The sequence below is a fragment of the Saccopteryx leptura genome, chromosome 1 (assembly GCF_036850995.1).
Source record: "Saccopteryx leptura isolate mSacLep1 chromosome 1, mSacLep1_pri_phased_curated, whole genome shotgun sequence".
Taxonomy (NCBI): domain Eukaryota; kingdom Metazoa; phylum Chordata; class Mammalia; order Chiroptera; family Emballonuridae; genus Saccopteryx; species Saccopteryx leptura.
Genome location: NC_089503.1, coordinates 5,258,735 through 5,275,340, shown reverse-complemented (window position 1 = coordinate 5,275,340; position 16,606 = coordinate 5,258,735). Strand labels below are relative to the sequence as shown.

Sequence of the window (16,606 nt, the reverse complement as noted above, 5' to 3'; positions counted from 1 at the left end):
CATCTGAAGTCGCAGCACACTGAAAACACCCAGGAACACAGTGACACTTGCCTATCCTGCCTGGGGTGAACCGACAGGAGTGTTTCCCCACACTGACCTGAGACGGCCCTGTCTCCAACCCGCCGCTCTGACCTCTGGCCTCCTTGGACTCCGCAGACACACCCGGAGGGCTGTCAGAGAGCAGCCGGGAACCGCCACCCACCCGCTACGGGAGGAAGGGCCCTAGGGCCAGCTGGCAGGCTGGGCTTGTGTCTGGACCCGGGCCACCTACACTGGACAGCCTCTCCTCTCTACCCATTCAGCCTCCCAGGATGGCGGCAAAGAGCACAGCGGGGCACCAACGGCCCAGTGAGGAGCCTGCCCCCCACCACGGCGGCTGGGGCGGGGCCAGGGGTGGGGTGCTCTGCTGTGTCTCAGAGACAGGGCACAACCTGGATAAGGTCTCCAGGTGCTCAGACTGTCCGACAAGTTATCTGCTGCTGCCGCCACCCACCTGTCTTCTGAGCAGGGTGGGTCACCGTTCCGCCAGCCCCTCTGTCCCTGCAGGCCCCGCCCATGGCTTTAACTTCCACTTTCGCACACAAGGCTCCACGTCTCAAGCCGGTCTCCACGGATGCCAAAACACACCAACGAGCATCAGCCTGGCCATCTTACCCCCCCCCCCCGTCCCCACCATTCCTCTTACTGTAATGCCACCACAGCCCACAGCCCGCAGCGCCCGCCCGAATGTTCCTTACCCCCACCCCCCCACCCCCCACCCCCGCGCAGGATGCACACCCCACACAGGTTGGTTCTGAGAGGTATGTGTCCTCCACCACCACCATTCCCACCGGGCACCTATCTACCTGGTGGAGCGAGGTGGCTCCCCTGGGGACAAAGCTACCCCTCTGCACGACCGCTGGGATCCAACTGTGTAGACCGTGCACCTGCACCCCGGGGTTCTCAGATGTTACTGGCAAGAAAAGCAGAGAGGAGAATGAGAAAGAAAGGCCACAGAGAAAAAAAAACAAAGAGAAAATATAGGTAAGAGTCACGGTGCCCTCAGGTCAGCACGAGCGACCCCGGGAAAAAACGGGTGATTGGAGAAAAGGGGTGCTGGCCGAGGCACCCTCTGGGGACGCAGGCTGGCTGCTCCTCCCCCAGGTCTGGCTGGGTGACAGAAGAAGGTCCTGGGGACTGTCCCTGATGGAAAGCCACCTCTAGCTGTGAGGCATTATTTGGAGCTGGGGACCTTTATTCTCCCGCGGCCCAGAAATCCCTCCTTGTCTAGGGCACAACGGGGGGGGGGGGGGCGCAACCCCCAGGCAGAGCGTGGGAACCGGGCGACCATCGCGAGGGAGGGGCCACTAAGGGAGAGAGGCCCTGGAGGTCCGCACGGAGCATGAAGCACCTTCCGCTGCTCCACTCTCAAAGAAAACACCAAGCTCCAGAATGAGACAATGCCGGTGAGAACAAGGACCTGTTTGTCACAGTTTCTAAAACTCCACGTCTCTGTGCTGGTTTCCGTGGCTGTTCCCTGTACCTTTCTTCCAAGCTCATTCTCCCGGTCCCGGTCCCGGTTCCGGTCCCGGTTGGCCAGGCCCACTGACCGCGACCCCTGGCCCGAGAAGTCGGGCTCACAGCTGGAAGGCCTCTGTTCTCTTTCCCGTGCGGACCTCCCCTCTTCCAGGGGCTGTTCCGCTCAGCCCTCCAACGGTGGAGGAATCAAAAGGGGTTCTGAGCAAACTAACCTCACAGGGTCATCTGACCACAGATTCCTGACCGGGCAGGTCACTGCCCAAGCCTTTCACTGTTTTAGTAAAAGGTCTCCCTCTGCCTTCAGCAAGCCTCGTCCCACTGTTTCGGGGCATCTAGGTTAACACACCTTTGAAATAAGCTTGTAACTACCCTCAGGAGAGTTCATTATCTTGTTAATCAGCCTCAGGCGGGGCTCCAGGTGGGCGGGGCCCCCCAGAGAAGCTGCTGAGAAGTGGCAGGTCCACCCGCAGCACCGCTCCTGTAATCTGATCCCCACCTCGGCTTTCTCCCTCCTCCACGAACTCTTCCTTGTCCCTTCCTTCATCTCTCTCTCTCTCTCTCTCTTAAAGATTTTATTTATTGATTTTAGAGAAGAGAGAGAGAGAAAGGCGGGGGGGGGGGGGGGGGAGTAGCGGGAAGCATCAGTTCACACATGCTTCTCGCATCTGCCTTGAATGGATACTGCAGGAACCAATTGAGGACAAAAACGCCCAGACAACTTGATGAAGGAGGCAGGGTTTATTCAAGTTGGCGGAGCACATGGGCATCGGAGCTCCAAAACACAGGCCCCGCGAAGCTGCTTTTCTTACAGGTTATATATACCTTTACAGCAGTGGTCCCCAACCCCTGGGCCGCGGACCGGTACCGGTCTGCAGAGAAAGAATAAGTAACTTACATTATTTCCCTTTTTTTTTATATTTAAGTCTGAACGATGTTTTATTTTTAAAAAATGACCAGATTCCCTCTGTTACATCCGTCCAAGACTCACTCTTTCTTTTTTCTCTTTTTTCTTTTTTTGTATTTTTCTGAAGCTGGAAACGGGGAGGCAGTCAGACAGACTCCCGCATGCACCCGACCGGGATCCACCCGGCACGCCCACCAGGGGCGATGCTCTGCCCCTCCGGGGCGTCGCTCTGTCGCGACTAGAGCCACTCTAGCGCCTGGGGCAGAGGCCAAGGAGCCATCCCCAGCGCCTGGGCCATCTTTGCTCCAATGGAGCCTTGGCTGCGGGAGGGGAAGAGAGAGACAGAGAAGAAGGAGAGGGGGAGGGGTGGAGAAGCAGATGGGCACTTCTCCTGTGTGCCCTGGCCGGGAATCGAACCCGGGACTTCCGCACGCCAGGCCGACGCTCTACCACCGAGCCAACCGGCCAGGGCCCAAGACTCACTGACTCACTTTGACGCTTGTCTCGTCACATGATACATTTATCCGTCCCACCCTAAAGGCCGGTCCATGAAAATATTTTCTGACATTAAACCAGTCCGTAGCCCAAAAATGGTTGGGGACCACTGCTTTAACTGTAAAGCAGTGGGCGCATGATTTCTTTGTTTAAGGCTTCCCAGGACTCAGTGGGGTCAGCAAGGGGGAAGGGGTTTCCAGATCACTGGCCATAGCTACAGACAGATCCTGTTATTCTTGCTTCGTACTGTAAGTGACTTTTAAGCACCCATTTAGAGAACTATAGGATAGAGGTAACTTATCGCCGGCTGGCTGACTCGGTTACCCCTGCTGGCTCCTTTCCCTTGTCTTCTTTTTGTTTCTTCCTTCTCAGGGAAGAGGGGGCCTGTCCCTCCTTCCTCAGAGGCAAGCCCTGGGCTTTGAACCAGCGACCTCAGCGTTCCAGGTCAACACCTTCCCCGTGGCACCACCCCAGCTCAGGCCCTTCCTTGGTCTCAAATGCATAAAAGGAGCTGTGGGGCTGCACCGTTCTCTGGAGCATTTCTGTCATCTTGCTCCCTGGCCTGTGTCATCAGATTGGCTCAAATAAACTCTTCCAAAAATTGTCCACAGGTTTGGCTGTTTCTCAGGTAGACAGAATCCACATTCGCAAAACACAAGACATTCAGCAGTGTCACCTGCCCTGCTGGCAAATGACTGTCACTTGTAAACGAGTTTACTCTTTCAACATCAATTATAAACTGCTCCAGGCCACACACATCCTTGTTGAAATCTCTGAATCCAATCGTGGGGCCCATGATCCTGCAATAAATACTTCATTTGGTTTTGGTAAGATTACCTTCAACTTAAACATTCTTCCCGGCCTGACCTGTGGTGGCGCAGTGGATAAAGCGCTGACCTGGAAATGCTGAGGTCGCCAGTTCAAAACCCTGGGCTTGCCTGGTCAAGGCACATATGGGAGTTGATGCTTCCTGCTCCTCCCCCCTTCTCTCTCTCTGTCCCTCTCTCCTCTCCCTCTCTCTCTCTCCTTTCTAAAATGAATAAATTAAAAAATAATAAAATAAAAACAAATAAACATTCTTCCCAATGCCTCCCCCCAAATTCTGTGGCCAATCACTTGGTCTTGACTGTATTTCTCAAATGTGCTCACTTTGTCCTGTTGGCCACAATCAATTCTTTTTCACCTAAAACCTTTCACCTCAGAGGTCAACGGCTTGCAAATCCTAACACTGACCCATGATCAAGAACCTACCCAGCCCAGGACGTTGGCTCAGTGGTAGAGCGTCAGCCAGGCATGTGGATGTCCTGGGTTCAATTCCTGGTCAGGGCACACAGGAGAGGCGACCACCTACTTCTACACCTCTCCCTCTTCTTCTTTTCTCTCTCTCTCTTTCAATCTCCTCCTCTCCTGCAGCCATGGCCTGACTGGTTCGAGCGCATCGGCCCAGGGTGCTGAGGATGGCTCCATGGAGCCTCTGCTTCAGGTGCTATGAATAGCTCAGTTGTGAGCACGGTCCCAGATGGACAGAGCATTGGCCCCAGACGGCAGTTGCCAGGTAGATCCCAGTTGGGTGCGTGCGAGAGTCTATCTCCCCTCCTCTCACTTGGAAAAAAAAGAAAGAAAAAGGGGAAAGAAAGGGAAAAAGAACCCATCCAAAACCCTCAAGGACAACGCCAGGTCCTTGGGCTGACAAAGGCAACACTTCCCTCCCTCCCGAGTGCCGTCCACCCCCCACCCCCCTCCAGAACCGGGACAGGAAGCCGGTTAAGGCAAGGAGGTAAAAGGTCATCATAATGCAAGGTGCAGTGCCAGATTTCAAAGCATGCCCAGGCGGAGATGTGGAAATCACCTCTGTAACATAAGACAATAAAACTTGCCATGTGATGGCAACAGGCTTCATTCACGTGGTCCAGATAGCAACCGAAACATGCAAATAGGTGTGTGTTCAGAAGTCTTACAACATCGCCTTAAAAATCAACCCATAAGGAGAGAGGTTAAGTATCCAGTGGCGGGGTACCTGGCCGAGGTGGGTAGATAAACAAGGCATACAGATTCTGCGCTAGTAATGAAGATACAAAATATCCTTTCTACCAAACTCTTCTGCATATGCCCGGCAATGGCACATCTCAGCGGCAGTGGCCTGTTTCATTCCCACTAGGACCCTAGGGAATGGGTAGGACTGTCAAGCCCATTTACTAACGAAAAGACCAAGGGTGGGTGGTCAAGAAACTTGCCCAAGCTCACAGCCAGCAAACAGCCCAGCAGGGAATGAGACTCAGGTCCAATTCCAAAACTCGCCCTCTTACCTATCCAAGGGAAGTGGTAAGCATGCCATATTAAAAAAAAGAAAGAAAGAAAGAAAGAAAGAAAGAGGCCCTGGCCGGTTGGCTCAGCGGTAGAGCGTCGGCCTGGCGTGCGGGGGACCTGGGTTCGATTCCCGGCCAGGGCACATAGGAGAAGCGCCCATTTGCTTCTCCACCCCCGCCCCTTCCTCTCTGTCTCTCTCTTCCCCTCCCGCAGCCAAGGCTCCATTGGAGCAAAGATGGCCCGGGCACTGGGGATGGCTCCTTGGCCTCTGCCCCAGGCGCTAGAGTGGCTCTGGTCGCGGCAGAGCGACGCCCTGGAGGGGCAGAGCATCGCCCCCTGGTGGGCAGAGCATCGCCCCCTGGTGGGCGTGCCGGGTGGATCCCGGTCGGGCGCATGCAGGAGTCTGACTGTCTCTCCCCGTTTCCAGCTTCAGAAAAATACAAAAAAAAAAGAAGAAAAAAAAAAGTCCATTCAAGGTTCCTAAAGTTACAACATAGATGTAAAATTAGATCACCCTGTTGTAACCAAAATGATGTGATTGTAGCCAGCAGTAAAAATTACAGTAACTTATAAACAGGACAGTGCCAGCTCTAAAATTATTTGCATGCTGCTCAGTTGCACAATTCCCTGCCCCACAGGCCCTGGCCCTGCCTCTATTAAAATGCACCACAGCCTGGCCTGTGGTGGCGTAGCGGATCAAGTGTTGACCTGGACCACTGAGGTCTCTGGTTCGAAACTCCGGGCTTGCCTGGTCAAGGCACATACAGGAAGCAACTATTACCAGTTGATGCTTCCGGCTCCTCACTCACCCCACCTTTATCTCTCTCCCCTCTCTCAAAATCAATAAATAAAATCTTAAAAAAAAAAAAAAAAGGAGAAAAAAAATAATAAAATGGGACAGCGGGCCCATCTCATGGCTCAGTCAACAACCGTGCTGCAAACCCTCTGAGCACAGGCTGCCCACAGGTGCCGCAGGAGCACCTGCCAGGGCCCGGGAGCACAGCTCCAGCCCTCCACAGGGAGAGAGCATGAGGCTGGGCAACTCGCAGACGGGCCACCACCCCTGGAAAAAGCTCCCAGGGAAGGCACTGAGGAGACTCCGCCGTCATCTTTCATGGAAGGCTGAGTTGTTATCACCACCCTCTACGGCTGGGGTCCCCAAACTTTTTACACAGGGGGCCAGTTCACTGTCCCTCAGACCATTGGAGGGCCACACTATAAAAAAAACTATGAACAAATCCCTATGCACACTGCACATATCTTATTTTAAAGTAAAAAAACAAAATGAGAACAAATACAATATTTAAAATAAAGAACAAGTAAATTTAAATCAACAAACTGACCAGTATTTTAATGGGAACTATGCTCCTCTCACCGACCACCAATGAAAGAGGTGCCCCTTCCGGAAGTGCGGTGGGGGCCGGATAAATGGCCTCAGGGGGCCGCATGCGGCCCGCGGGCTGTAGTTTGGGGACCCCTGCTCTACGATCTGGTGACCAATCCCTGGGAGGGCTCCGTGTGGCTGGTTCTGACCTCCAGGACAAGTGTCCACATGGGGAAACCACATCCCTGCTATGCATGATTACCAATGTGGCACCCAGGCTGGCCTTGGCAGTTACCCAAAGCACTTCTAGAAAAGTACCAGCAAGGCTCTGGAAGGACGTCAATGGCCCTGGGGTTTCCCTGGCACCCGCACGTGTGGCAATGTTCATGACTCTCCTCGGGTCCCTTCTTGTTCGTTAGGACTTAGTATTCCCGCTAATTACGCTGCTGAGTAGGTGAGAAGTCAAGTGTAACAAAGTAGCAGTAATAGGCCCTGGCTGTATCGCTTGGTTGGTTAGAGCACAGAGGTTGCCGGTTCGATCCCTGGTCAAGGCACATATAGGAACAGCTCTATGCTTCTCTCTCTCTCTCTCTCTCTCTCCCTCCCTCCCTCTCTTGCTAAAAATCATTAAGTAAAACATTGAAAAACAAGAGCAGCAACAGGAAGAAACAGCTCCTCTCCGTGTGTGCGGGCACGAGTCCTCTGTGCACCCCACAAGCCATGCCGCTGCCCCCCTGCAGATGTGCTGCTCTGTAACGGTGTGGACACAAACGACTAAAAATCGTCATCCTGCCAGCCTGACGGCGGCACCTCAGGAGCAAGGCTCTGAGGCTCAGAACTCAGTGTTTTTGGGAGGGCTTTGTGGACAAGGCGGTGCGGTAACTTTTGCTTATGAAAGGTTGTATCTTGGATTCGTGACTGCGCATTCGACAGACAGTCACATTATGTAAAGTGGCCACACGGCTCATTTCTCACAGTGAAGTATCTTCTAATAAACCACTTACATGTACGAGGTGGATGTGCTGAGTCAAAGCAGGTTATAAAGGGAATTCTGAATCATACTTTTCTATGACCCTCGAAAACAGTGCGGCCTCTCTCTACCGCAATTCTATAAAAATAAAGCAATTCAGTGTTAAGCCTATACTGCCCACATCAACAAGTACCAGGTAATCCCGTAAATAGAGAAATTAGGTCTCCACAGGAATTGGGGAAAGGTCACTGAGGGTCTCACGATGCCTTGGGCAGGCCCCAGTACCCATACTATCTCTCGGGTGCTTTTCTCTGGACGCACACACAGGACCGGCCTGCCCGCGTGGGCATACATACCCCATCAGCAGGAACGCGGGCAGGGGCGTGGCCTTGCCCAGAGGCCCCTGAACCTGTCCTCCTACCAGGACACTGTTCTCACTAATGCTCCTGAGGCCACGGGGGTGGGGGGATATTTCCCTCGCACATTCTTAGCCTTTGTACCCAGAGGTACAACCGAACTTGTCAAACTGCACGTCCCAAGGTGGGGACGGACTGCAGAACGCCGCCTACGCATCCAGCCCACCCGCTGCCTCAGCACTGCTTGCGAGGACCCGTGCTCCAACCATACGCTCGACACCGTTCTCACAGCTGGCCTTTTTGTTTTTGTTTTTGTTTTGTTTTTTGTTTTTATTTTTCTGAAGCTGGAAACGGGGAGAGACAGTCAGACAGACTCCCGCATGCGCCCGACCTGGATCCACCCGGCACGCCCACCAGGGGGCGATGCTCTGCCCCTAGAGCCACTCTAGCGCCTGGGGCAGAGGCCAAGGAGCCATCCCCAGCGCCCGGGCCATCTTTGCTCCAATGGAGCCTTGGCTGCGGGAGGGGAAGAGAGAGACAGAGAGGAAGGAAGGGGGGGTGGAGAAGCAGATGGGCGCTTCTCCTGTGTGCCCTGGCCGGGAATCAAACCCGGGACTTCTACACGCCAGGCCGACGCTCTACCACTGAGCCAACCGGCCAGGGCACAGCTGGCCTCTTACTGGGTCCTCACCAAACCCCCGGGTGACAGGATGACAAGTGTCAGGGCACCACTTCCCCAGTGAGGAAATGGAAACCCAGAGACGCGCGCGGCTGACTCAGCAGCACGTGCGGCGGGCACGGGGGTGGGCGGCGCCTGCACGATGCTCTGGGGGGCAGCGGCGACAGGGAGGGACACAGGTTTTGCAGAACACAGCTCAGGCGCTTAGTCGTGTGTGCGCGTGTGTGTGTGTCCCTGAGAAAATGTCACGGCCTTTCATAAGATCTGTTTCCTAGCATATAAAGTACAGATAGATGCTCCTGTCTTAACGATGAGGTTTCATCCAGATAAACCTCACACCTGTGAAAACACTCAAGTCGAAAATGCATTTGCCTGACCAGTGGCGGTGCAGCGGATGAAGCGTGTTCCGCCCGGAACACCAAGGTCCCCGGCACGAGCCCGAGCCCGAGGTCCCCGGCTCGACCCCCGGGGATCACCGGCTCGAGGTTGAGGTCATCATGGGTTTCATCCATGGTTTCATCATCCATCAAAGCATTATAAGAAGAAATTAATGCACAACTAAGGGAAGCAAAGCGTTGATGCTTCTCTCTCTCTCTCAAAAAACAAACAACAAAATACAGATCTCTCCCTTCCTCTCTCTTTAAAATCAATAAATAAGAAAAAAATTTAACTAAAAAATAAAAAGAGAATGCATTTAATACACTATACCTACAGAACTTCAGGGCTTACCACGGCCTGCCCTCCCTCCCTCACTCCCTTCTTTCCTTCCTTTTTTTTTTTTTAGATCTTATTTATTGATTTTAGAGAGAGGAGAAAAAAAGCTGGCGGGGGGGGGGGGGAGAGGAGCGGGAAGTATCAACTCATAGTTGGTTCTTGCATGTGCCTTGACCCGGGCAAGCCCCAGTTTTGAACCAGTGACCTCAGCATTCCAGGTCAACACTTTATCCGCTGTGCTCCCAGAGGTCAGGCCCAGCCTACTTTTAACATGCTCAGAACACGATATCCAAGGAAGGCTGGCCAGGCAGTGCCCTGTCAAGTCTGGGTGTGCCCACCTTGGTGACGGATGGCTTGGCTGACAGAGGGCTGAGGCTCACCCCCCCGCCCAGCAGCGTGCCACATTATCACCAGTCCGGGAAAAGAGCAGAATTCAAAATTCAAAGCACAGCTTCTACTGAATGCGTATCACTCTCTCACCATGGGAGAGTCAAAAAATTGTAAGTCAAACAAACCATCATTAGTCGGGACCGTCTGCACATGTAATAGCCCACAGGTCATACCAACTGAAGGAGAGTGAGTGACAGGCCCAAGCCCTCGTTAGGTCTTTAATGCAAGAACAGTCTTCTGTTCCCTCCCAAGCGTAGGTGGTGCAGAGACCCATCCTTCAAGAACGTGGATTTCCATGGCCGTGTGCTTCCTCTTCAGCGCCCACACACCAGGGTCCAAGACCTTGGCCGATCTCTCGGACCTTTAACTTTCCGCAGCGTGGCTGATTTGCTGACTAACTTTCAGCACACCGTACTGCACCTCACGTTAAATCGGTGTGTAATCCGTAATTTTAGAAATGAAGAATTATTTCATTTAAAAAAAAAAAAAAAAGCAAAGCTTGCATTATAGCCCATAACAATGTCTTAAGAGCAAGGTTATTTTGTGTTTGTTTTTTAATACAAACATGTATTGCTTTTTAAGCGAGGGGTGAAGGATTCTAAGAGAGGGAATTAACGCCTCACTGGAACCCTCAGAAGCCGGAAGTCACCGTCCTTGGGGGGTCATAACACAGCATGCGGAATGCTGTGCGTGTGCCGGGGGCTCGGAGCCATGGGACCCCAGAGGACGCCAGGACTGGTGGGAGCAGGAGGCGATCACCGACTCCTGAATGTGGGGAACGAATGAGCTTGCTGGTCTCCAGTCCGGACGTCCTTGATCACTGTAACACAGTGCAGTTAGGGGTGACCCGACAGCTTCCTCTGCTCCTGGCTTCCCTGGCACCAACTTCCTGTGCCCCAAAGGATCCCCACTACATTGGGGAGTGGGGGGTCTCAGCAATCCAGGGGAGAAAGGTTGCTCAAACAACAAATACACTGCTTTGGCTCATAGAATGGGGAGGAAGGGGAGTTTAGGAGCCATTTAGAAAGCAGAAGTAGCAGGTGGGGCTCTAAGAGCCGGTGGGGAAGAATCCACATGACCCTCAGGTTCCTGGGATGGGTGAATCACTGCAAGGGGAGAACGGAAGACTCATGTCCTTATTACCTAAGACCTCTGTGCCCAACCATTAGCCCATAATCCTTCGTTAGAAGGGCAGTGTCCACTCTACTTCCCAGCCCTGGGTGGGGGGGGGTGAACTACTCTGCCATATGACAGGGAGGGGCATCATTCTTCCAATGATCAACTCCCAAGAACAGTCCAGGACACAAAAATAACTCTCACAAAAGAAAATTAAAGGTAAGCATTCTGTAAAGCTGAGGCTCCCAGTCACCCAGAAAGGTCAAGTGGGCCTCAGTCCAGAGGGCCTGCTGGGAACCCAACATCCGGGAATATTTGCTAGGGTTAGAAGATGATGTTGACAAAAGGCAACAAAGTATTAGAAATCAACAAGCAGAAACAGTTCCTTGTGTTGAGTTTTGATTTTGTTTTGTTTTTTTAAGCACTCTCTGTACAGCCTAAACTATTGCTAGTACCATCAGAGAGGGTTATCAGTGGTGTCTTCTGGAGGGGGTTGCCCAGTGGGGACAACTCTGTCCCTTACACCGTGTGCTTGTCTTATCTTTAAAACAGGGCACAGAAAAGTCCTCGGAGAAAAAGCTCGAGCCCGGTTCAAGCCACTCAAAGAAAGCAGAGGCCTCTTTCTGAAAGTACGAGATTATTTCTGAAACACAACGTTAAACATACTAGCTTGAAGAACAATTTTACTCTTAAAAGCACCACTTCTTCCGGAATTCAAGTCCAGGCTCCCACTGGCAACAGAACTAGGACCTGCCAATAATAACCATGCAGAGTGACTAAACATTTTTCCTAGCAAAGGAAAATACAAATGCTCCCGATCAAAGTGCAGAACCAGCTCCGGGCCTCGGAGCGGGAGTGCGTTTCCGCCTCCCACCTTCCCACCGCCTTTGGACTTCAGGCTGCGTCTAATTGCTCGCTTGGAACGCGTACTCTAAGGCTCTGCCAGCAACTGCGCCCCGCCCCCCCTTCACCGCCCCGCCGCGGGAGTCACGTGACGGCTGAGAAAAGTAGGGGAAAGGTTAGCGCGAGCCCCGCCCCCGGCCTGGCGCGCCCCGGGCGCTCAGATCCTGTTCCACCCGCCGCGCCACGAGAGACTTTCCGGAGCTTGCTGGCTGGCGCGCGCGCATCCCCAGCGCTGCCACCAAGGCGGCCGCAAGCGAAACGCAGCGCCTCTTCGTGGGAAGGCCGAGTCCTGCGTGGTAAACCTTGGGGGGCAGTTAAGAGCTTAGAGTGCTTGTTGACATCCCACACCAGCCGAAGCAGCAAAGCGCCCCCGCGAACCTGGAGCGTTTTCGTCCGGAAGGGGCTCCCTGCGATTCACCAGCAAAAATTAATTTACAGTGTTTCTATGAATGGACACGCTGAGCCAGGGTTGCGTAAGCGCAGGCCCTCGCCCCAGGGTTCTCTGGAGGCCCTGGTTTGACCGCTCGGTGACCACTGGGCCGGGCGGGACCAACGGCAGCAGCGACGCCAGGTTTCTTCCCTGCACCTTCGGGGTAGGCCGTCTGTTTTCAGTACAAACTCGAAAGGTTATTTTGGCCTATGCACGATGCCAGTTTCTGCCATTCTGATACAAAGCATGCGCCCTCCTAAAGATGGCCCTGTTTTCTGGCTTATTCAAACAGCTGTTCAGATGGAGATCAATGTGCAAAGGGTCAGGTGTAGCCTGGATGCAGTGAAGGGAAACCGGACATTTGCATACGAAAAGAGCCTCCGGGCACAGAGTCTAGTCTAAAATGAGGCTTTCGGTTGCAGGCAGACACGAGGGTCCCAGACACTCCCGCACCTCCACCACTAGCTTTGGCATCATTAATGTCCACCTATCTATACCACATTCATTGCAAGTCACCTTAAATAACTGGAAACAGAAGGGTGATGCTTGCTGGCATAAATAAAAGACCAGTGAGTTCGGCCATTTTTTATTCATTTGGTTTGTACGGTTTATAAGGAAATAACCATGCTTGAATATCGGGAACGTCCAGAAACCGGACGCCTGCGCAAGAAAATGGTGTAACAAAATACAAGTTGCAGAAGGTCAGACTAATTTTCATTTTATTCGGTAATTTACAAAGTTACCAGTTTCCTACTAAAACCTGCCCGTGGATATTTTAATAATACACGGGGGATAGAGGGACTGAAGGTCTGTCCCGAGTTGGGAATATTATATCTGCTTTACATTCAACCCGGTGAATTCCTTGGGATTTTTTACTGCAGGTGTTAAAAAAAAAAGTTCAGCCGTCATCTTTGTTCCCTTCGTCTTGAATGAAAGCGAATCACTATTTACATTATAAAGACGTTGACCCACAGCCTTTCGAACAAAACGAAACAAACTGTTGGCTCGCGGGAGTTGGGGTTAGGGGTTTGTCTAGGTCAGGCTGGAATGCCAGGTTGGTCCTGGTCACGTGACGCCCCCCCCCCCCGCCCCCGGCGTCTTAGCTCCGGGGTTCCGCGCGACCTTGGGCGGGTTCTTAACACCCACCTGCCCTGGACCGCGTGGCATAGGAGAGGGTTGGGGCAGTCGCAACCGGGGACCCCAGCACAGCGCCCTTGTCCCGTCCACCGCGGGCACTCCTGCCTGAAGTACCCGCGCCAAGGGCGTGTCCCGACGGCTGCACTGCGGGGAAGGGCCCCCCGGGGGGGGCGGGGAATCGGCGGGGCGCCCCTCGGAGTTCCGAGATCTGAGCGTCCCCTTATTCCTGCATGGGACTGTCGTATCCTGGACCTAACCCACTCCGTGGCGTGGGGCTGGATGCTGGTGAAGAAAGCTGGCAGCCCAAGTGGCCTCAGGCCGGAGGCGTCCTGCCAAGTCCCCAAAACCAAGCATCCCTCCATCTATCTCCTGCACTGTTCCTGCCTGCGGGTCGACCGAACCTCGGGCGGACCCCCAGACCTACTCCACTTCTGGGGAGTGGGGCTGAGGCGGGGCGAGGAAGGAAGCTGGTGGCCTGACTGGCCCCGGGCCAGAGGCATCTTGCCAAGTCCGGAGGATTGAGCATCCCTCTCGCCACCGCACGGGACCCGCCTGCGTGCAGACAGACCCGGGGGTGCACCCCGAGACCTAATCCACTGCGGGGCTTGGGGAGTCCCTGCTCCGCTCGGGTTTCGAGTTCTCTACTGACCCGGCAGTCGGAGGAGGATACTGGTGGTTCCCCTCCGCGCCCGGGCTCCGGCAGCGGCCCCTCACCCTCTGCCTGGGTCCGGGCCACGGCAGTCCCCGCGCGCTCCCCGCCCGGGAGCCCGCCGAAGCCCGCAGGGCGGCGCCCACTAGTCCTCCCGAGGCGCGCGCCTTCGGCCCGGCCTTACCGAGTCTGGACACGGAGGCGCGGCGGCGGCGGCGACTGCGGCTGCGGCGGCAGTGGCAGCGGCAGCAGAGTGAGCGAGCAGCGATCCGGCGCCTAGGGCTGGAGGGCGGCGGGCGAGGCGGGATGCATCCGACGCCGGCCGCCGCGGATTGGCTGAGGCGCTAGCGGGCGGTGACTCCCGACGCCCGGCGGGCCGGGGGGTGGGGGGGCGGGACCTGGACCGGGCGGAGCACCGGGAGGGGCGGGTCCCCACTCGCGCGTCAGGTGAGGAAACTGAGGCTCGCACCGATACTCACCACCACGGCCTTCACCAGCATGGGACCTACGGCGAGATTCCTCACCCTGCGAGCCTCGGTTTCCGCATCTGGAAAGTGGGCCAACTCCTTAGGGCCATAGCCATAAAGGCGCTTAGCACGGTGCCCCGCCCTTTAGGGGCATTGCCCTGTATAATCCTCACGACACCCCTATAAATAGATGATCCCAGCCCGAGGGGGTGGGGGTGAAGGTGTGGAAGGATCACTAAGGTGCCCACAATCACACGACTAAGCAGATGGATCCGACACTGGCCCCAGGGCTGACTCCAGGGCCCATACCCCAAATTGGATCTTATCCCATGGCGACTAGGAAGCAGTGTGGCTAATGGGGATTCCGGTGACGTTTCTGAGCCCCCTCCTCATCTAACTGGGATAAAAAAAATACCTCCCTTGCGGAGCTTTGGTAAGATTTTATAAACTAATTATATGAGCGCCTAAAGCATAATAGATGTCAAGAAAGAAATGGCTGGAGGTGGTGACGAAATGAAGAAGAGACCTTTCGTGCGGGCAGCTGAGCTCAGGACAGGGGCTGGGAGTGGAAACTGCACACCTGCGGACCCCAGAGGCAGGGGGCCACGATGGCCGGGAGCGCATACGACGGGGGTCCCTGCTTCCCGCAGCCGGCAGAGCCCTCCTCCCCTATCTTGGCCCACAATGTTCCTCAGGCCAGAGCTGGCGGCCTTGCATACAGCAGGTGCTCCATAAATGCACCTGTTTTAAGAACAAAGCCTTGGCTCTGCTAAGGTCATTCTCTCCTTTTGGTTATGAAAAAAAAAAAAAATCCACGCTTGCTTCTATCTTTGCGTGTGAATTATTTGTTTTGGAAGAGAAAATGAAAGTCCTCTCCAGTTCCCTCCCCCGCCTCCGACACTACCAGTTAACTGCTAGTGCCCAGGCTGTTTTCAACCAAGTCATAGGACCACGCGCTCTTCGTAAAACTTCCGTTTGCACTTTGGCTGCTGTCGTGGACAGAGTTCCCGTCGAGACTCAGAGATGACGGCATGTTTCACAGTATTTAACCTCATCTCACGGACATTCAGCCCCCCCCCCCATCGCCCCACCCCCATCCCTGGCGCGCGCACCGGGTTCACCATTGCCGGAATAAATAACGCTGCATTGGCAGTGAACGTGGTGGTAGTGAGGTGCGCGTTTCTCTCTCCATAAATCCCTAGAAGTAAAGCAACCAGGTCAAATAGCAGGCACGTGAGACATTTGGGTGACATTTTAATGCCATTTGCCGAGCTACCCTCTGGAGAAACTGATTGCCACTCACGCGTGGGAACCCGCCCTTGTCTCCAGGAGCTCACCAGCGCTGTTTGTCATCCCTTTCTGAAAAAAATCTTGGCCAGCCCTGGCCAGATGCTCAGTGGGTTAGAGCATCATCGGGAAGCGCAGAGGTTGTCACTTGGATCCCCTAGTCAGGGCATATACTGGAACAGATGTTTCTCTCTCTCTCTCTCTCTCTCTCTTCCTCTCCCTAAAATCAATAAAATGAACATTTTAAAAAATCTTGGCCCATTCTAAAGCTGGCGGTAGATATCTCTTTATTTTAATTTGCATTTCTTTGCGGTTAGAAGTTGGCCGCGACCTCGGTAGATTTTGCTGCTCAAGAAGGCAGGTGATGTTAGCCAATGTACACCTGCCCCAAGCGGCTGCGCTGCACCTGCCCTGGCCGCTCCAGGGTCACCTGCGGGCCTCTCCCTGCACTTGGGCCTTCCTGGCTTGTGCCTCGGAAGCTCCACTGTCACCCTCAAATCAAATGCCCTTTCTTCCTCTCCCTGGAAACCGCTGCTGGCAGTTCCGGTCCCAAGGTCATTTTCTCTCTCACTCCGTGCTGTCAGGCGCCCGGCTGGGATGGGCCTGGTGCCGGGTCTCTTCCAAAGGCTCCTCAGCCTTGATCATGCACCCCTCCCTGAGCACCGCAAGGGGCAGGGGCAAGGACCGTGGTGGGTCAGAGCGCCGGGAACGGCGCGAAACTGCCCCAGTGGCCCAGCTCTGGGGTGGCGGCCGCTCCAGCCACGCCCTGGAGGCGTCATTGCCTTCTCCTGCTTTGCAACCTGGGAGTGCAGGTGGCCCGGTGTCCTGGTGGACTCGGCTCCTGGAGAACTCTGTGCCCAGTCCCGTCCTCAGTTCCCTCCCGACCCCAAAAATATCCTAAAACCAGCCTCAGAAACTAAAGAAATCTTTCTTATGCCCCCCCCCCAATGCTTCCCTAGT

The 16,606-nt window shown here is 54.5% G+C and overlaps 1 protein-coding gene across 1 annotated transcript in view; it reads right to left on the bottom strand.

Moving 5' to 3' along the window:
- The window catches only part of CPT1A (carnitine palmitoyltransferase 1A), a 58,794-nt gene extending 44,586 nt beyond the window's left edge, over positions 1 to 14,208 (bottom strand). Inside the window, exon 1 of the mRNA XM_066383803.1 lies at positions 14,077 to 14,208. The gene's annotated coding sequence lies outside the window, so the exon portion shown is untranslated. The remainder of the gene's footprint in view (positions 1 to 14,076) is intronic.
- Between the last annotated feature and the right edge of the window lie 2,398 nt (positions 14,209 to 16,606).